The sequence below is a fragment of the Heterodontus francisci genome, chromosome 6, assembly GCF_036365525.1.
Source record: "Heterodontus francisci isolate sHetFra1 chromosome 6, sHetFra1.hap1, whole genome shotgun sequence".
Classification (NCBI taxonomy): domain Eukaryota; kingdom Metazoa; phylum Chordata; class Chondrichthyes; order Heterodontiformes; family Heterodontidae; genus Heterodontus; species Heterodontus francisci.
Genome location: NC_090376.1, coordinates 17390980 through 17413249, shown reverse-complemented (window position 1 = coordinate 17413249; position 22270 = coordinate 17390980). Strand labels below are relative to the sequence as shown.

Sequence of the window (22270 nt, the reverse complement as noted above, 5' to 3'; positions counted from 1 at the left end):
TCACGTCACATTGCGTATTCTTAGTAGTTTTAACTGAGTTCGAGTTTTAAGGTGAATAAACTTACACCTTTCTTGTTTAAATCTGAGAAAACCTATCTGGTTGATTTCTTTGCAATTATAATTAGAGAGCAATAAGCAAGGATTCACTGAGGGGAGGCTACGAACACGGTGTTCGAAAAATTAAACCCTATTACGGCCAAACCAGGGAAAGGCTCAGAGGGGAGCCCTGGACCCCTGCCTCACCTGGTCGTAACACTGTCCTCGCTGCATGATCGATGTGCCTCCCTTTCCCATCGCCGCAATGTTCATTTAAATATAATATTGCGTAGGATACGAGAAAAATGGCAGAGGCGGAAGTTACACCAGCTTCCGCTCCCGCTGTCGGGAACGTCGTGGTTTCACTCTGAATGAAACTCCAAAATCCAAAACCTCAAGATGTTCTCAATCTCCAGGTTTTTATGATTTGATGAACATGGACTATAGATGGATATGGTAGAAATGCTGACCATGATATTCTCTACTTTGACAGAACTCGGCAACCAGAGGACACGAGAATTTTTCCTTTGCAATGAGCTGTGATCTAAAATGCACTGCCTGAAGGGGTGATGGATGCAGATTCAATAATGACATTCAAAAGGGAATTGAGGGAGCCAAATTTGCAGGGCTATGGGGGCAGGGCAGAGGTGTGGGACTAATTGGATCGTTCTTTCAAAGGACCAACACAGTCTTGATGGGCTGAATGGACTCCTCTGTGCCATGATTGGTAAGATTCTAAGAAGTGTATTTCAACGGAGTTCTGTTGACTGCTCGAGGAATGAACAAAACACAGTACAGTTGAGGATGTCCATTCAACTCATCCAGTTAACCCTTCCATTGAAACCTGTGAGTTCACAAAATAGCATCATGGCAGAGCAGACAATTCATATGAATATGAATTCATATGTGTTCACATTAAGCCCAAATCTTAGCATGAACATTGCAGCATGTGTTCTTCTCCATTATAGAATCAGAGAATCATAGAACGTTTAAGGCACAGAAAGAGGCCTATCTACACCTTCTCCTTTGTTATCTCCTGCCCCACCCCCACTTTACATGCTTAAAACCTTTCACATTTCTAATATCTGCCAGTTCTGATGAAGGGTCACTGACCTGAAATGTTAACTCTGCTTCTCTCTCCACAGATGCTGCCAGACCTGCTGAGTATTTCCAGCATTTCTTGTTTTTATTTCAGATTTCCAGCATCCGCAGTATTTTGCTTTTGTTTCAGTGTTTAATTTACTGCCTCTTCTCTTCCAGGAATACCTACTTTGAAGAAGTTCTGCTCTTCTCTCCAACGGGATTTTCGTTTGTCTCCTTGTTCACCTTCATGGCTTTCAATTTTCCCTCCTGGTATTTGATAAAGTGTCTACCAAAACTCATTTTCACAGCCACATCTCCTTCCTCAGTGACTGTCTCTGGCTCTGACTTATTCCACATGGATTCCAACTGCAGTTTCACCCATCATGTTTTGAATCCACCCAGGATTACAGGTATCTCCGAGAAATACAACGTTCCTCAGACTGCTATTCTCGCCGCATCCTGAGATCTACACTCAGTGCTGTGCACCGCCATATATACACACTCGACCTCTCTCTCCAGAAGCACCGCCTCACCTTATCTCAAAGCAGTTCTACTCCACAGTTTCATTTCAAGAACAAAGAAAATTACAGCACAGGAACAGGCCCTTCGGCCCTCCAAGCCTGCGCCGATCTAGATCCTCTATCTAAACATGTCGCCTATTTTCTAAGGGTCTGTCGCCTATTTTCTAAGGGTCTGTATCTCTTTGCCTCCTGCCCATTCATGTATCTGTCTAGATACATCTTAAAAGACGCTATCGTGCCCGCGTCTACCACCTCCGCTGGCAACGCGTTCCAGGCACCCACCACCCCCTGCGTAAAGAACTTTCCACGCATATCCCCCCTAAACTTTTCCCCTCTTACTTTGAACTCGTGACCCCTAGTAATTGAATCCCCCACTCTGGGAAAAAGCTTCTTGCTATCCATCCTGTCTATACCTCTCATGATTTTGTACACCTCAATCAGGTCCCCCCTCAAACTCCGTCTTTCTAATGAAAATAATCCTAATCTGCTCAACCTCTCTTCATAGCTAGCGCCCTCCATACCAGGCAACATCCTGGTGAATCTCCTCTGCACCCTCTCCAAAGCATCTACATCCTTTTGGTAATGGGGCGACCAGAACTGCACGCAGTATTCCAAATGTGTCCGAACCAAAGTCTTATACAACTGTAACATGACCTGCCAACCCTTGTACTCAATACCCCGTCCGATGAAGGAAAGCATGCCGTATGCCTTCTTGACCACTCTATTGACCTGCGTTGCCACCTTCAGGGAACAATGGACCTGAACACCCAAATCTCTCTGTACATCAATTTTCCTCAGGACTTTTCCATTTACTGTATAGTTCACTCTTGAATTGGATCTTCCAAAATGCATCACCTCGCATTTGCCTTGATTGAACTCCATCTGCCATTTCTCTGCCCAACTCTCCAATCGATCTATATTCTGCTGTATTCTCTGACAGTCCCCTTCACTATCTGCTACTCCACCAATCTTAGTGTTGTCTGCAAACTTGCTAATCAGACCACCTATACTTTCCTCCAAATCATTTATGTATATCACAAACAACAGTGGTCCTAGCACGGATCCCTGTGGAACACCACTGGTCACACTGGTCTCCATTTTGAGAAACTCCCTTCCACTACTACTCTCTGTCTCCTGTTGCCCAGCCAGTTCTTTATCCATCTAGCTAGTACACCCTGGACCCCATGCGACTTCACTTTCTCCATCAGCCTACCATGGGAAACCTTATCAAACGCCTTACTGAAGTCCATGTATATGACATCTACAGCCCTTCCCTCATCAATCAACTTTGTCACTTCCTCAAAGAATTCTATTAAGTTGGTAAGACATGACCTTCCCTGCAGAAAACCATGTTGCTTATCACTGATAAGCCCATTTTCTTCCAAATGGGAATAGATCCTATCCCTCAGTATCTTCTCCAGCAGCTTCCCTACTACTGACATCAGGCTCACCGGTCTATAATTACCTGGATTATCCCTGCTACCCTTCTTAAACAAGGGGACAACATTAGCAATTCTCCAGTCCTCCGGGACCTCACCCGTGTTTAAGGATGCTGCAAAGATATCTGTTAAGGCCCCAGCTATTTCCTCTCTCGCTTCCCTCAGTAACCTGGGATAGATCCCATCCGGACCTGGGGACTTGTCCACCTTAATGCCTTTTAGAATACCCAACACTTCCTCCCTCCTTATGCCGACTTGACCTAGAGTAATCAAACATCTATCCCTAACCTCAACATCCGTCATGTCCCTCTCCTCGGTGAATACCGATGCAAAGTACTCGTTTAGAATCTCACCCATTTTCTCTGACTCCACGCATAACTTTCCTCCTTTGTCCTTGAGTGGGCCAATCCTTTCTCTGGTTCATCCTTCATCTTATTCAACGCATTAACAAAAACCTTTTTTTCTTCTTTTCAGGTGTCAAGGAACGCAAGCTCCAGCAGCTGATGGGGACTAATGTCCCTCAGATCCTTCTTCCCCTTCACTTCCCTCTGACCCCACCCCTTCTGATCTGACCCCTTGCCGTGCATTCACTAAACCGTCTGACCTCCCCCTCTCTGACGCTGAACGTTCAGTACTCGGCAAAGGAATCAGTTTTATCCCCTTACGTCCCCACCTCAATGAATTTCGCGCTCGGCATGACATTGAGCTCTTCTTCCATCGCCTCCGCCTCCAGGCTCACTTCTTTGACCAGGAGTCCTCCCCCCGATCAACAGACTCATTCACCCGCCATAAGCATTCTCCCTCTACCTGGACTCCTCCTCCTTGCCTCTTACCCGCTCTTGATCTTTTCATTGAAAACTGTCGGCGAGACATTGGTCATCTCAATTTCTCTGCTCCCCTCACTCACTCACTCACTGTCCCCCTCTGAACTTGAGGCACTCCGTTCTCTCAGGTCTAACCCCAACATTGTCATCAAACCTGCAGATAAGGGTGGTGCTGTTGTATGGCGTACCAACCTCTGCCTTGTAGAGGCTCAGCGCCAACTTTCAGACACTTCTTCCTACCTCCCCCTGGACCATGACCCCACCACTGAACATCAAGCGACTGTCCACAGGACTGTCACTGACCTCATCTCCTCAGGAGATCTTCCCTCTACAGCCTCCAACCTCAAAGTTCCGCAACCTCGGACAGCAACCTCCTTCCCATAATCCACCCATTGTGTCAGCCTGCTCCAGTCCCACTGAACTTATTTCTTCCTATCTTGACTCTATCTTTTCACCACTAGTCCAGTCTCTTCCCACCTACATCTGTGACTCTTCTGAAGCCCTACATCATTTTGACAATTTCAAGTTTCCTGGCCCAACCACCTCCTCTTCACAATGGATGTCCAATCTCTCTACAACTCCATCCCCCACCAGGAAAGTTTGAGGGCTCTCCGCTTCTTCCTTGAACAGAGGCCCAATCAGTTCCCATCCACCACCACCCTCCTCCGCCTGGCTGAACTTGTTCTCACATTGAATAACTTCTCCTTCAACTCCACTCACTTACTTCAAGTAAAAGGTGTTGCTATGGGTACCCGCATGGGTCCTAGTTATGCCTGTCTTTTTGTGGGATATGTCGAACATTACTTGTTCCAGTCCTACTCAGGCCCTCTCCCCCAACTCTTTTCCCAGTACATTGATGACTGTATCGGTGCCGTTTCCTGCTCCCACCGCGAACTGGAAAACTTTATCAACTTTGCTTCTAATTTCCACCCTTCTCTCACCTTTACATGGTCCATCTCCGACACTTCCCTTCCCTTCCTCGACTTCCCTGTCTCCATCTCTGGAGATAGGCTGTCTACTAATATTCATTATAAGCCCACCAACTCCCACAGCTACCTCGACTGTACTTCTTCACACCCTACCTCCTGTAAGGACTCCATTCCATTCTCCCAGTTTCTCCATCTCCAACACATCTGCTCTGATGATGCTACCTTCCATGCCAGCACTTCTGAATTGTCTTCCTTTTATCTCAACCAAGGATTCCCCCCCACTGTAGTTGACAGGGTCCTCAACCGTGTCCGGCTCATTTCCCGCACCTCTACCCTCACCTTTCCCCTCCCTCCCAGAACCACAACAGGGTTCCCCTTTTGTCCTCACTTTCCACCCCATCAGCCTCCATATCCAAAGGATCATCTTCCACCATTTCTGCCACCCCCAGCGTGATACCACTACCAAATGCATCTTCCCCACCCTTCCCCTGTCAGTATTCCGAAGGGATCATTCCCTCCGCGACACCCTGGTCCACTCCTCCATTACCAGCACCCCCCCACCTTGTCCCCGTCCCATGGCATCTTCCCCTGCAATCGCAGGATGTGTAATACCTACCCATTTACCTCCTCTCTCCTCACTATCCCAGGCCCCAAACACTCCTTTCAGGTGAAGCAGCATTTTACTTGTACTTCTTTCAATGTAGTATACTGTATTCGCTGCTCACAATATGATCTCCTCTACATTGGGGAGACCAAATGCACACTGGGTGACTGCTTTGCAGAACACCTCCACTTATTCCGAAAGCATAACCCCGAGCTTCTGGTTGCTTGCCATTTCAATACTCCCCCACTGCTCTCATTCTCACATCTCTGTCCTGGGATTGCTGCAGTGTTCCAGTGACATCAACGCAAGCTCGAGGAACAGCATCTCATTTACTGATTAGGCACGCTACAGCCTGCCGGACTGAACATTGAGTTCAATAATTTCAGAGCATGACGGGGCCCCCCCATTTTACTTTTAGTTTTAGTTATTTTTTATTTCTTTTATGTATTATTTTTTATTTTTTTATATTTTTTTGTGTTTATTTTATTTTATCTTAGTTTGTTCAGTTTGCCTACCCACTTTTTTTTTCATGTTTGAGCTCGTGGCTGCTGTTCAGTTTTCAGTCCGTTAACACCCTATTTGTATTCATGCTTTGTCTTTCAACACACCATTAACATATTGTTTGCCTTTACTCCATGACCTTCTGGTCGGTTATTCTCTGTGACCTTGTCCTGTCTATACTTCTCCTTTGTTATCTTTTGCCCCACCCCTGTTTTGCTTGCTTAAAACCTTTCACATTTCTAACATCTGCTAGTTCTGAAGAAGGGTCACTGACCTGAAACGTTAGCTCTGTTTCTCTCTCCACAGATGCTGCCAGACCTGCTGAGTATTTCCAGCATTTCTCGTTTTTGTTACAGAAAGAGGCCACTTGGCCCATTGTGTCTGTGCCGGCTGAAAAATGATCCATCTATTTTGATCCCACCATCTCGCATTTGGTCTGTAGCCCTGCAGATTGTGGCACTTGAGGTGCAAATCCAGACTCCTTTTGAATGAATTGAGGGCTTCTGCCTCAACTACCCTTTCAGGCAGTGAGATCCAGACCCCCACCACCCTCTGGGTAAAAAAGTTTTTCCTCATCTCCCCTCTAATTTTTCAACCAATCACTTTAAATCTATGCCCCCTAGTCACTGACCTTTCTGCTAAGGTGAATAGACCCTTCATCTCCAGTCTATTCTGGCCCCTCAGAATGTTGTACATTTCAACCAGATCTTCCCTCAGCCTTCTCTGTTCCAAGGAGAACAACCCCAGCCGATCCAATCCTTCCTCATAGCTGCATTTTTCCAGTCCTGGCAGCATCCTCATAAATCTCCTTCATACTCTCTCTAGTGCAATTACATACTTTCTGTAATGAGGTGACCAGAAATGCACACAGTACTCAAGTTTTGGCCTAACTAATGAGTTATACAGTTCCAGCATAACCTTCCCGATCTTATATTCTATACCTCTGCTAATAAAGGAAAGGATTCCATATACCTTCTTAACCACCTTATCAACCTGTCCTGCTACCTTCAGGGATCTGTGGACATTCACTCCCAGGTCCGTCACTTCCTCTACACTTCTCAGTATTTTCCCATTAAACGTGTATTCCTTTGCCTTGTATGACCTTCCCAAATGCATTGCCCCACACTTCTCCAGGTTGAATTTCATTTGCCACTTTTCTACCCATCTGACCAAACCATCAATATCTTCCTGCAGCCTACGTTATCCTTCTTGCTATCTACCATCCGGCCAATCTTTGTGTCATCTGCAAACTTCTTGATCATGCCCCTACATTTACGTCCAAAGCGTTAATATATATCACAAAAAGCAGGGGATCCTATACTGAGCCGTATGGAACACCACTGGAAACAGCCCTCCATTCGTTAAAACACCTGTCAACAATTACCCTTTGTTTCCTGCCACTGAGCCAATTTTGTCTCCACCTTGCTGCATTTCTCTGGATCCCATGGGATTTTATTTTTTAACCAGTCTGCATGTGGGACCTTGTCAAAAGCCTTGCTAAAATCCATGTAGACCACATCAACTGCACTACCCTCATCTATCTTCCTTGTTACTTCTTCAAAAAATTCGATCAAGTTGGTCAAACAAGATTCTTCTTCAGTTTTCAGTCAGGGATCTTCACTTCCTTCTTCCTCTGAAGTCATTGATTCCTTATGGAGTGCAGTTCCACAGCTCCTGTTTGCTCTTCATATCTCATCCAAGAAGCCAATTCTCCATGTGTGAGTCCAGGCAATGTGTGTCACTATGCTGTTTGACCATTGGCACCATCACCATTAAACCCAATCCCCTTGCCCATCCAACGACATCCACACACATGCTTTTTAAACAGGAGTTGCTGATCATGATCAGTGACAGGAACACTGGTTGATTTGACCTCTTTTCAAACCCCGGGGTACTGACATGAACTGAAGTAGCCTAGTTGTGGTTAGCTAGTACCAAAAACACCAGGGAGCAAACTAGGGGCAAGATCCTCTCTAAGGATTTCTGTATAAACATGTAATAACTACATTTGAAACAAAAATAGAACATACAGGAAACACTCAGCGGTTCCGTCAACATCTGTGGTGAAAGCAGACAAATTAATATTTCATCCAAAACTTCATCAAAAACCCTTACATGTTCACGAATGCTTTTCTCTGAAATAATATTTTGTCTGTTCTTTCCACAAGTACTCACTGATCTGCTGAATGCTCCCAGCATATTCTGATTTCCAGCATCTGCAGCTATTTGTTTAGTAAACATATTCAATTGATAAAATAATCAGAGAAACATATTTAAAATATCATAGCAGGAATATGGATGAGGAAGACCGCATAACAATAACTGATCCATTCTGAAAGACTCTACAGTTCCTCATCTTTCCCTAATCACAGCACCAAGTTGATTGTTACATAATTCCAAACGTTTTAACTGCACTACCCTACCCAGTAGACTATTTGGTGCATTGATCACTAATAATAGTCCTAAATTTGCCCTCTGTCGGTTTGACTCTATGTCCCTTTGTTCTATGCTCATGGTGTAATTTGAAGTGCTATTTTGGATTTACTTCTTCGATATTGTTTACTATTTCATATATCTCAGCAAGGTTGCCTCACCATTGTCTTCTCTCAAGGAGGAAAAGCTCAAGTTTCTCCACAGTCATAACTCAGTGCTCCAATGCTAGGAATGAATTATGTGTTTTTTCCAGTGCTTGAATGTTTCCCTTCAGTCCTGACAAGAACCAGAAACAGTGCTCAATATATGGCTTGTCTAGAGTACTATAGTACCAGCATGACCTTTCTTCACTATTTCCCCATTGTTATGGGCCATTTGGCCCATCATGCCTGTGCCAGCTCTGTTAAAGAGCAATCCAGTGTTTTTCTTTTGAAGTACTTATCCAATTCTCTTTTGTAAGTTATTATTGAATCTGTTTCCACCACCCTTTCAGGCAGTGCATTCCTGATCACAACAACTCGCTGTGTAAAAAAGAAATCACCTCTTCCCCCCTCTTTTGCCAATTACCTTAAATCTGTGTCCTCTGGTTACTGACCCTCCTGCCAATGAAAGAAATTTCTCCTATTTACTCGATCAAAACTTTCCATAATTTTGAACATCTCTATTTAATCTCCTCTTAACCTTGTCTGCTCTAAGAATAATCCCAGTTTCTCCAGTCTCTTCACATAACAGAAGTCCCTCACCCCTGGTACCATTCTTGCAAATCACTTCTGCACCCTTTCCAAGGCCTTGACATCCTTGCTAAAGTGTGGTGCCCAGCTTTGTTTAGGTTTTTTCCCAGCTGGGGCCTAACCAGTGATTTATAAAGGTTTAGCATAACTTCCCTGATTTTGTGCTCAGTGGGGGTGAAAACAAGTATGTGGGTCGCAGTGTGCGCCCTTTCATTGCATTGCAGTTAGCATGGTAAATGCCTGCTGCCTGCTGCTTTGCACAATTGCTGCATACAGCCAGTGCTACTTGCGCTGTTCACTAGCTGCACACATCAGCAGGGGGACAAAATATTACAAGTGGTTAGGGCTACTTAAAGGCAGCCTGCACCTCTTAAAGCAGAGGTGCTGAAAGTGGAGGGATTTATTTATGAACTGAATCCATGCTCTGATAATTCAGAGAAATGGCAACACTGAGATGTTGTTTGCATCTCCAGCAGCAGCTTGGAAGGAGCCAGATGCATAAAAGTTAAGAGCTACAGTCAACTTGACAGCCACAGGCAAGACGGTCCTTGCCCTCCTACATGGTTGCAGCAGTTGGCAGATTTCAATCTCAACATCTTTAGTGAAGTGAAGATGTCTCAAGCATTGGTCCTCACTGAAGTTGAGGTAAGAGAATTGTTCCCTAAATACCCTCCTGCTGAGAGCTCTTCTCCCTCTCCTCCTCCCTCTTCTAGCAGCTTGCCCCGCTCTGCTTGACCTCTGTTCATTCTCCCAGGCATGCTCAATTCCAAGAGAAATGCCACCAGGCTACCCATGTCTGAAAACTTGTTTCAGCACAACCTTTTAAATTAAGACAAAAGCACTTCAGTACTTGCCATACATTCTCTCTAGACTATTGAAACCTTAGGCAACTATAGGAAAGCTCTAAAAACGCATGCAATTAGACCAGCAGTCAGAAAATTAAGTAACACTAGTGGAAGGGAGCTTTTATGCCATTTATGTTCAGCAGTGCCAGGTTAAGATGGGCATAGGCTGGAGGGTGACATTTGATAGCCCCACTCCCCTGCCTTTTCCCTATAGCCCTGCAAATTTTTTCTCTTCAGATTATTAAAAAGTTCTCTTTTAAAGGTCTCGATTGAATTTGCCTCCACTACACTCTGAGACAGTGCAATCCAGATCTTAACCACTCACTGCGTAAAAACGTTTTCCCTCATGTCACTGTTGCTTCTTCTGCCAATCACCTTAAATCGATGTCCTCTGGTTCCGGGTTCTTTCCGCCAACAGGAACAGTTTTTCCCATCTACTCTGTCCAGACCCCTCATGATTTTGAACACCTCTATCTAATCTCCTCTCAACCTTCTCTTCTCCAAGGAGAACAGACCCACCTTCTCTAATCCACAGAACAGGGCGGCACAGTGGCGCAGTGGTTAGCACCGCAGCCTCACAGCTCCAGCGACCCGGGTTCAATTCTGGGTACTGCCTGTGTGGAGTTTGCAAGTTCTCCCTGTGTCTGCGTGGGCTTCCTCCGGGTGCTCCGGTTTCCTCCCACATGCCAAAGACTTGCAGGTTGATAGGTAAATTGGCCATTATAAAAACTGCCCCTAGTATAGGTAGGTGGTAGGGAAATATAGGGGACAGGTGGGGATGTGGTAGGAATATGGAATTAGTGTAGCATTAGTATAAATGGGTGGTTGATGGTCGGCACAGACTCGGTGGGCCGAAGGGCCTGTTTCAGTGCTGTATCACTAAACTAAAACTAAAAACATTCACATGAAACTTTTCTGCATCCTCTCTAATGCCTTCATGTCCTTCCGAAAATGTGGTGCCCAGAATTGGACACAATGCGCCAGCTGAGGCTGAACCAGTGTTTTATAAAGGTTTATCATAGCTTCCTTGTTTTTGTACTCTATGCCCCTATTTATAAAGCCCAGGATCCCATGCACTTCATTACCCACTGTCCTCCTGAATTCTGCTACTATCTTCCTCTATGTTTATTATACTTGTTCCAACCAGGTGAGGAATTGGTCCCAGGCTCCCCTCTCGGCCCTTTCCTGGTTTGGCCGTAACAGGGTTTAACCTTTAAAACACTGTTTTTAGCTTCCCCTCAGTGAGTCCTTGCTCACTGCTCTCTAGTTGTAATTGTAAAGGAATCAATCAAACAGATTTTCTCAGGTTTAAACAGGAAAGGTGTAAGTTTATTAACCCTAACACTCTAACTCAGTTAAAACTACTAAAAATATGCGACGTAACCATGCTAACATGCATATGCAATAAACACACACACAAATAGATTACAGAGGAGAAGAAAGAATCAAAGGGGGGAGGTTTGAAGTAGTAGGTGGAATTCAGTTACTGTTTTTTAGTTTTGCTGTGATGTCTTTGATTGAAGTTAAGTCTTGCCGTTCTCATTGGGGCACAGTGTACACTTTTAAACTTGTTTAGATGGTACCAGAAGGCTGCAGAGGTCTTCTGGCTTGAGGATTAAGTTGCTTCTGTGGGTCCCTGGAACTTTGTGTGAGAGAGTGACAGAGAGAGAGAGAGAGAGAGAGAGACCTTGCTTCTCTTTGTTCTTCAGAATTGGTCTATCAAAAACTTTACTGTGATGCACAATTAATCAATTCGCAGGTTGTCCAGCAGGTTAGTCATGTGGCTAGCTCATTGTTTGACACAGCATCACCTGTGAGAGTTGTTGATTCTTCAAAGCTTACTAGTCACACTCAGTGTGAGGTGGGGGGTAAGGGTGGTGGTGATGGTGGAATGCTGGCTCTGACACAGACAATGACCCTCAATGTTTTTTGATCATCACTATTGACAAAACCCATCTGGCTAATTGATACAGGGAGCACTCCTATTGTCTCGCTATTCAACTGTCTCTCAGAATGCAAATGTGCAGCCATGTTTTCAGCCACTGCTCTGTGTTATGTTCAATGTCCAGTAAACGTTCAAATAGTGTTCCATATGCCAAAGTTAATATGTTTCCATTTGGCAGGTGTTGTTTCCGTCACATACTTCTCAGGTTTGCGTCTCCTACATAGCACCTGAAATTCTGACTGTTCGACAATTTGTTCTTTCCTATGCCATCTGTTCCAACGTGGAACATGACTTCTGGTTGTTCCCATTCACCTCCCTCCCACCTCACCACACAGAAGGTTGTAGTGCTTGTTCTGTAGCATCATTTCCCCTGACACCAGGGACATAGCACATCATGCATGACTCAGGTCTGTGGTCAAAGTGCCTGTCGATACTCGTGACTATCCAGTACCTTTTGACAACTGCATCATTGCACTTCCCTGTTCAGTCATTTGCCCTATGGTGCCATGGATTTGCTTTAGACTGCACCCTTCAGAGGGGTTGCCACTCTCACAGCACAGATAGTGAGGTTGCTATACTCCCAGAGAGTACTGAATACTTGCTAAGTATTTCCAACATTTTTCCCATTTTTATTGCAGACCTCCAGCATTTCCTTTTGATTTGATAAACAGGACCAACGTTGTCTGGTGCAGCCAGTTGAGGAAGGAGGGGGTTAATGGTTTCACTAGACCTCAGAATTAACAAAACAACCAAACGCCTTTTTATGTTATATTTACGCATTATGCATTTCCTCTTTTTTCATCCCGCACCACAAACTACCTCTGAGTCAGTGACCAGCCCCAAGACTAATTCAATGATCAATTTTAAAGCAGGTGCAGGAACTGAGAGACCTGTGGGTGTTTGTACACATGTCTTTGAAGGTGTCAGGAAAATTTATGAAGGCTTTTAAAGAAGCAATAGGGATCCTTGGCTTCATTAATAGAGTACAAGAGCAAAGAAGTTTTTTTTTTTTATTTCCAAAATATACTTTATTCATAAAAATCTGTAAAAATTACATTGCCAAACAGTTTCCAAACAGCACCAAAAAATACAAACATTGCAAGGGAGATCAGTTTCCTTCAATACTGTCATGAGTTTCTTCCCAACCCTTCCGTTTCACAATTGTCATGTCAATTACAGTTTTACATTTACAGCAATTGAGAATATTAACGATACAGTTCGAGGGGTTTCCCATGGATCCAGTCCCTCAGTCTAGCTTGGTGGGGGAACCTTACACTGTGGTCTTTCCCCATTGAGCCTTTGCTGCGGCTGCCCCAAGCTTTAGTGCGTCCCTCAGCACGTAGTCCTGGCCCTTGGAATGTGCCAGTCTGCAACATTCGGTGGTGGACAACTCTTTGCGCTGGAAGACCAGCAAGTTTCGGGCAGACCAAAGGGCGTCTTTCACCGAATTGATAGTCCTCCAGCAGCAGTTGATGTTTGTCTCGGTGTGCGTCCCTGGGAACAGCCCGTAGAGCACAGACTCCTGTGTTACAGAGCTGCTTGGGATGAACCTTGACAAAAACCACTGCATCTCTTTCCACACCTGCTTTGCAAAGGCACATTCCAGGAGGAGGTGGGCGACCGTCTCTTCCCCACCACAGCCAACGCGGGGGCACTGTGCGGAGGGGGCAAGACTTCGGGTGTGCATGAAGGATCTGACGGGGAGGGCCCTTCTCACCACCAGCCAAGCTACGTCTTGGTGCTTGTTTGAAAGTTCTGGTGATGAGGCATTCCGCCAAATGACTTTGACGGTCTGCTCGGGGAACCATCTGACAGGATCCACCGTTTCCTTTTCCCGTAGGGCCTTGAGGACATTCCGTGCAGACCACTGCCTGATGGACCGGTGGTCAAAGGTGTTTTTCCGCAGAAACTGCTCCACGAAGGATAGGTGGTACGGCGCCGCCCAACTGCATGGTGCGTTCCGCGGCAATGTGACCAGGCCCATCCTTCGCAACACCGGGGACAGATAGAACCTCAGCACGTAGTGACACTTGGAGTTTGCGTACTGGAGGTCTACACACAGCTTGATGCAGCCGCACACGAAGGTGGTCATCAGGATGAGGGCCACGTTGGGTACATTTTTCCCGCCCATGTCCAGAGATTTGAACATCGTGTCCCTCCGGACCCGGTCCATTTTAGATCCCCAGACGAAGCGGAAAATGGCTCGGGTGACTGCCACGGCGCAGGAGTGGGGTATGGGCCAGACCTGCGCCACGTAGAGCAACAACGTGAGCGCCTCGCACCTGATGACCAGGTTCTTACCCACAATGGAGAGAGATCGCTGCCCCCACATGCCCAACTTTTGTCGTACCTTGGCTACTCGCTCCTCCCATGTTTTGGTGCACGCCCCGGCACTTCCGAACCATATCCCCAGCACCTTCAGGTAATCTGACCTGACGGTGAAGGGGACAAAGGATCGGTCAGCCCAGTTCCCAAAGAACATGGCCTCGCTCTTGCCGTGGTTAACTTTGGCTCCCGACGCCAGTTCGAACTGGTCGCAGATGCTCATCAGTCTGCGCACGGACAGCGGATCCGAGCAGAAGACGGCGACGTCATCCATGTACAGGGAGGTTTTGACCTGAGTGCCTCCGCTGCCTGGGATTGTCACCCCTCTTATGCTCGCATCCTTCCTAATAGACTCAGCAAAGGGTTCAATACAGCAAACAAACAAGACCGGGGACAGAGGACAGCCCTGTCTGACTCCAGATTTGATCGGGAAACTTTCAGATTCCCACCCGTTGATTGACACTGCGCTACTGATGTTTGTGTAGAGCAGTTGGATCCAATTGCAGATTCCCTCCCCAAACCCCATTTTGGAAAGCACGTCCATCATGTAGGTGTGCGATATCCTGTCAAAGGCCTTCTCCTGGTCCAGGCTGATGAGGCAGGTGTCCACCCTCCTGTCCCGTACGTAGGCGATCGTATCCCTGAGTAGCGCGAGGCTATCAGAGATCTTCCTGCCGGGTACAGTACAGGTCTGATCGGGGTGAATCACCAGCTCCAGAGCAGACTTGACTCGACTGGCTATGACTTTGGACAGAATCTTGTAATCAACATTAAGCAGTGAGATGGGCCGCCAATTTCTGATTTCTACCCTCTCCCCCTTCTGCTTGTAAATGAGGGTGATGATGCCTTTTCTCATGGATTCTGACATGCTACCGGCCAGGAGCATACTCTCGTATACTTCCAGCAGGTCCGGGACGACCCAGTCCGACAGGGCCGAGTACAACTCGACCGGTAAGCCGTCGCTCCCGGGAGTTTTACTCGCCTCGAAAGACTCGACGGCCTTTGTCAGCTCGTCCAGAGTTAGCGGCTTGTCCAGCCCCTCCCTCCTGCTGTCATCTAAGACCTCTGTGATAGATGACAGGAAGGACTGGGAGGCTCTGCTGTCTGTGGGCTTCGCGTCATACAGCCCAGCATAAAAGGATTTGCTGATCCTTAGTATGTCGGACTGCGAAGACGTTACCGAGCCATCTTCTTCCTTCAGGCTGCTGATAACAGAGCTCTCTCTGTGTACCTTTTGGAAGAAGTAACGCGAGCACGTCTCATCCTGCTCGATGGAGCGGACTCTGGACCGGAAGATGATCTTGGAGGCCTCCTTGGCAAAGAGCGAGGCCTGCTGGCTCTTCACCTCTTGGAGGTCCTCCTTGACCTCGACCCCCATTGACTGCAACCGGAGTAGATTTTGCATAATTTTCTGGAGTCGGGACAGTTCCCTCTGTCTCTCTCTCGCCTTCTGAACACCTTTGTGGATGAAGAACCTCTTGATGTTCTCCTTAATCGCTTCCCACCAGTGAACTGGAGACTCATAGAGGGGTTTCACGGTCCTCCAATCATTGTAATCCCTTTTGAGTTCCTCAACGTTCTCTGGGGTCAGCAGTGTCGCATTGAGCTTCCACGTCCCTCTGCCAACCCGCTGGTCGTCCTGTAAGTGACAGTCGGCCAGTAAGAGGCAGTGGTCGGAGAAGAACACCGGCTTGACGTCGGTGGATCCGACCGTGACAGCACGGGAAACAAACAGGAAGTCAATCCTGGAACGGGCAGACCCGTCCGATCTTGACCATGTGTATCTGCGCTGCGCTCCGTCTGCAGGTTTGCTGAAGACGTCGTGCAGTTTGGCATCTGCTCAGTCTTTACAAAACACTGGTTAGGCCTGAGCTGGAGCATGTGTTCAGTTCTGGACCCCACACTTTAGGAAAGATATTAAAGTCTTAGTGACGGTGTAGCAAAGATCAATTATTAGAACTGTGCTAGGAATGTGAGTGACTTCAGTTATGTGGAGAGACTGGAGAAGCTGTGATTATTCTCCTTAGAAAGTTAAGGGGAGATTTAACAGAGGTGTTCAAAATCATGAAGGCTTTTAACAGACTAAATAAGGAGAAACTGTCTCCAATGGCTGAAGGGTCGGTAACCAGAGGGCACAGCTTTAAGGTAATTGGCAAAAGAACCACAGGCAACATGAGGAAAAAATATTTTACGCAGCAAGTTATTATGATTCAGGAATTCATTGCCTGAAAGTGTGGTGGTAGCAGATTCAATAATAACTTTCAAAAGAGAATTGATTAAATACTTGAAGGCTAAAAATGTGCAGGGCTATGGGGAAAGAGTAGGGGAGTGGGACTAATTGGATAGCTCTTGCAAAGGGCTGGGAGGGCCCCTTCTGTATTATGATTTGTTCTATGATTCTATAATGAAAGCTTCCTTATAGTCAGCCACTGGAAAGGGATTTTGAAAGAAGCCTTTTGCTGTCTGTTCTTCCAGTCCTTCAGCACTTTATTTCAGTACTTCAGTGCAGTACTGAGGGAGAGCTGCACTGTCGGAGGTGCCATATTTTTAGGTGACATTAAACCAAGGCCCCTTCTGCCCTTGTACATGGACATAACAGATCCCTTGGAGCTCTTTTGAAGAAGAAAAGGGGAGTTATCCCCTATCATTATCCCCAATTGTCAGGGTTAATATTTATCCTTCAACTAATACCACTAAAATAGATTAGCTGGTCATTATCTCAGTACTGTTTGTGGGGAATTGGCTGCTGCATTTCTTACATTACAACAGTGATGACACTTCAAAAGTACTTCGTTGGCAGTTTAGTGCTTTGAAACGTCCTGATGTTATGAAAGGAGCTTTATGAATGCAAGTTCCTTTCTTATTTGAGATAGTAGGACAGACCATGAAGTGCTTCATGGCTAAGCTTGCTCAACCCCTCATGCAACATTCACATGCACACTATTTTGAACAGTGATTACTGATTAGTGACCAGAGGTGGGAAGTTGAAGATCTCACTAATTTTGCTTGCTAGTTTGACTGAGATGAGTTGTCTCAGCACAGACAGAGTTTGTGAGCATTTTGGACTTTCGTGGTCTATGTGGTTCAATATCGCACTGGGTGATGCCTTGCAACCATGTGAATAGCAATGTATTCATGTGGTATAAATTAACGGAACCTTTATTTTTAGCTAGTTTAAGTATGAATCGTGCTGCTAAGATATTAACCATTTATCTTTATCTTTGCCTAGGGAGGCATTGGAAGAAGGTGGCATTGATTCATTCAAAGACACATTTGATAGATTTCTTTCAGAAAATTATATTTTATGATACAGTATGTAAGCAATTCGAGGCATGATGTGTGGTATTTGTAGCATACTTAAGAGGAAAAATGTGACATTGGTTCACAAAGCTTTGCACCATATAGGGTTTATTTACCTCATGACTGTGTCTGCTATTGGCTTATTGATAGACGTTAATCATACAGCCATGAAATCATAAAATGATACAGCACAGAAGAAGGGCATTTGGCCCATCATGGCTGGACTGGCTCTTTGGTAGAGCCATTCAATTAGTCTCACTCCCCTACTCTTTCCCCTATAAAATGCTTTTGCTTCAAAAAGTTATCCAGTTCCCTTTTGAAATTTATTGTTAAATCTGCTTCCATCACCCTTTCAGGCAGTGCCTCACAATAACGCACGACAGAAGGAATGTTTTCCTCATGCCGCCTCTTGTTCTCTTGCCTTAAATCTGTGTGGTCTGGTTACTGAATCTTCTGCCATTTGAAACAGTTCTTCCTTATTTGCTGTATTAAATTGAACATGTCTATCAAATCTCCTCTTAATCTTGGCTGCTCTAAGGAGAACAACCCCAACTTCTCCACTCACTCCACATAACTGGAAGTCCCTCATGACTGTGACTATCGTAGCAAATCTCTTCTGAACACTCTCTATCTAAAGTGAGGTGCCCAGAATTGAACACAATTGCTCCAGCTGAGGCCTACCCAATGATTTATAATAGTTAGCATAACTTCCTTGCTTTTGCATCCTATCCCTCTATTAATAAGGCCAAAGATCCCTAATGCTTTTTCAAAAAGTTTTTTTCAACTTATCTACCACTTTTAAAGATTTGTATACATGCACCCAGGTCCCTCTGTTCCTGTACCCCTTTAAAATTGTATCATTGAGTTTATATTGCTTCCCCTGATACTTCCTATCAAAATGTACAACTTCACACTTCTTTGTATTAATTTCATCTGATATGTGGCTGCCCATTTCATCAGTCTGTCTATATCGTCCTGAAGTCTGTTACTATCTTCCTCATTATTTACTACATTTATGAGTTTCACGTCATCTGCAAACTTTGCGATTATACTCCCTATACGCAAGTCCAAGCCATTAATACGTATGAAAAAGAGAAGTGGTCCTAATACCAACCCCTGGGGAACATCACTGTAAACTTTCCACTTGTCTGAAATACAACCGTTTACTACTACTCTCTGCTTTCTGTGCTTTAGCCAATTTTGTATTCATGCAGCCACTGTACTTTTAATTCTATGGACTTTACTTTTGCAAACAAGTCTATTGTGTGATACTTTATCAAACACCCTTTGGAAGTCCATATACACAGCATTGCCCACATCAACTCTTTCCATTACTTCATTAAATAATTCAACCAGATCATTAAACATGATCTTCCTTTAGCAAATCCGTGCTGACTTTCATTTATTAGCACATATTTTCCAATGGCCAATTAGCTTTTCCCTGGATTATTGTCTCTAAACATTTTCCCATCACAGGCGTTAGGCTAACTGGTCTGTAATTGGCAGGTTTAATCCCTCCTTTTTTTGAACATTTGCATGGGCTGGATTTTATTGATCTTGTTGGCACCCTGATGCCGACCCCAGAGGAGGTCGGAGTGCGCCGAGCATCAGCGTTTTTCGGGTGGCGATCAATTAGTGCGTCACTTCCATGATATCTGTCCAATTATAGATGGTCGGTGTGAGTGTGAGGTGGGAGCTAGAAGTAATGGACCCCGGTTAAATGGCATTTGTTTGCATTCAGAGTACAAACTGGTCTTCTAGTGTGAAGTGTTGTCTACTACTAAATGTTGCAGACTGGCACATTCTAAGGTCCAGGACTATGTGCTGAGGGATGCACTAAAACTTGGGGCAGCTGCAGCAAAGGCTCAATGGGGAAAGACCACTGTGTAAGGACCCCCCACCAAGCTGAACTGAGGGGCTGGGTCCATGGGGAATCTCTCAAACTGTGTTGTTGATATTTTTGTTAGCTGTAAATGTGAAACTGTAATTGGCATAACAGTAGTGAAATGGAAGCGTTGTGAAGAAACTCATGATAGTATAGAAGGAAACTTCCGAAGAAGGGTCACTGACCCGAAACGTTAACTCTGCTTCTCTTTCCACAGATGCTGCCAGACCTGCTGAGTGAATCCAGCATTTCTTGTTTTTGTTGTAGAAGGAAACTGATCTCCCTTGCAATGTTTGTATTTTTTGGTGCTGTTTGAAACTGTTTGGCAATGTAATTTTTGCAGATTTTTATGAATAAAGTATATTTTGGAAATTAAAAAAAAATATGTTCGCTTTTCTCATTCACCCGAGCCATTTTCCGCTTCATCTGGGGATCTAAAATGGACCGGGTCCGGAGGGACACGATGTTCAAATCTCTGGACAAGGGCGGGAAAAATGTACCCAATGTGGCCCTCATCCTGATGACCACCTTCGTGTGCGGCTGCATCAAGCTGTGTGTCGATCTCCAGTACGTAAGTCCAAGTGTCACTACGTGCTGAGGTTCCGTCTGTCCCCGGTGTTGCGAAGGATGGGCCTGGGCACATTGCCGCGGAACGCTCCATGCAGTTGGGCCGTGCCGTACCACCTATCCTTCGTGGAGCAGTTTCTGCGGAAAAACACCTTTGACCACCGGTCCATCAGGCAGTGGTCTGCACGGAATGTCCTCAAGGCCCTACGGGAAAAGGAGATGGTGGATCCTGTCGGATGGTTCCCAGAGCAGACCGTCAAAGTCATTTGGCGGAATGCCTCATCACCAGAACTTTCAAACAAGCACCAAGACGTAGCTTGGCTGGTGGTGAGAAGGGCCCTCCCCGTCAGATCCTTCCTGCACACCCGAAGTCTCGCCCCCTCCGCACAATGCCCCCGCAGTGGCTGTGGTGGGGAAGAGACGGTTGCCCACCTCCGCCTGGAATGTGTCTTCGCAAAGCAGGTGTGGAAAGAGATGCAGTGGTATTTATCGAGGTTCATCCCAAGCAGCTCTGTAACACAGGAGTCTGTGCTCTAAGGGCTGTTCCCAGGGACGCACACCAAGACAAACATCAACTGCTGCTGGAGGACCATCAATTAGGTGAAAGACGCCCTTTGGTCTGCCCGAAACTTGCTGGTCTTCCAGCGCAAATAGTTGTCCACCACCGAATGTTGCAGACTGGCACATTCCAAGGTCCAGGACTACGTGCTGAGGGACGCACTAAAGCTTGGGGCAGCCCCAGCAAAGTCTCAATGGGGAAAGACCACAGTGTAAGGTCCCCCCACCAAGCTGAACTGAGGGGCTGGATCCATGGGAAACCCCTCGAACTGTATCGTTAATATTTTCATTTGCTGTAAATGTAAAACTGTAATTGGCATGACAATTGTGAAATGGAAGGGTTGTGAAGAAACTCATGACAGTATTGAAGGAAACTGATCTCCCTTGCAATGTTTGTATTTTTTGGTGCTGTTTGAAACTGTTTGGCAATGTAATTTTTACAGATTTTTATGAATAAAGTATATTTTGGAAATAAAAAAAAAATATGCTCGCTTCTCGGCCTTTTGGCTAAGACCAAGTGTAGCATCTGTTCTTATCAGTGCTTATTTGATTGAGAAGAGACCATGATCATTGCCTTTCGATCTGGGGGAAGCTTTGAGTAAAATGGCTATAACCAATCTTCGAGCTTCGGGCCAGGGAGTGCGGAACACCGTTCGGGTGGTCGTGAAGGACAAGGAAGGAGATGCACCGGTCAATCGCACCTTCTTCATCAAGAAAATTCTCTTCGATTGCTGCGAATTTCAAGCAACGGACGTCTTCTGCCTGCAGGATTTCCCCAGCAGTGGATACTTCGACGTGACGTTCCGGAACTTGGCGGGATGCATCAAGTTCCTGAAGGCGTTCAAGGAGAAAGGGGACCGGGCGCCACTGTCGATCCTTACAGCGGAGCCGCTCTTCACGCTTCCGTCACCACGGGACTGGGTGGTGACGGTTCACCTCTGCAACTCCCATGTTCCTGTGGTGGATGTACTCACCTTTCTCGCCAGGTACGTCGAGGTGGCCGGCAGCAGCACTGATGTCAAGGACCCCTTTGGGATTTGGACCAGCAAGCGGCAGGTCAAGATCACCTTGAAGGTCGATCCCAGTGGAGCCATCATCCAGTTGAGACTTCTTGGTCTACACTGGGCAGCCCAGAGTTTGCCGCACCTGTGGCAAATCTGGTCACGTGGCGGCCAACTGCAGCATGGTTGTTTGCAAGAACTGCAAGGAGGAAGGCCATCAGACCAAGGACTGTAAGCAGACTAAGTGTTGCAACTTGTGCGGTGTGGCAGGCCATCTCTACAAAACCTGCCCCAAACGCTGCCTCAGTTATGCTCAGGCGGCAAGGTCCAAGGAAAGGCTGGAAGAAGGTTCAACGAAGGCGTCTGGTATTCGAAAGGAGACAAGCAACCTTCTCCGCAGTGAGGAACTTCAACCTGAGAAAGAGAAGGAAGGGGAGGCAGCTGAAACCAGCGACCCAGCACCTACCCTGTGCTCGAAAACCCCCCCTCCACAGACAGAATCAATGGAGGAGGAGGCAGCAGATGGACAATCAGGTCAGTGGCAAGTGGTCCAGAGGAAAACCACAAAGAAAAAACACCCCAATGCGGAACAGGCCACCACCCAAACCAGTGTCAAGAGGAGGCTATCTTCTGAATCAGACTGCAACAACTCCTCTTCACTGGACGGGGGAATGCTGGAACGACAGCCCCTTCAAAAGAGGCGGCAGAACTCCAACGAGATGGATGATAAAGCATCCCAGCCC

General features: G+C 46.1%; 1 pseudogene; it reads left to right on the top strand.

Moving 5' to 3' along the window:
* Window positions 1-21013: 21013 nt before the first annotated feature.
* Window positions 21014-21122, top strand: LOC137371624 (U2 spliceosomal RNA; annotated as a pseudogene).
* Window positions 21123-22270: the final 1148 nt, after the last annotated feature.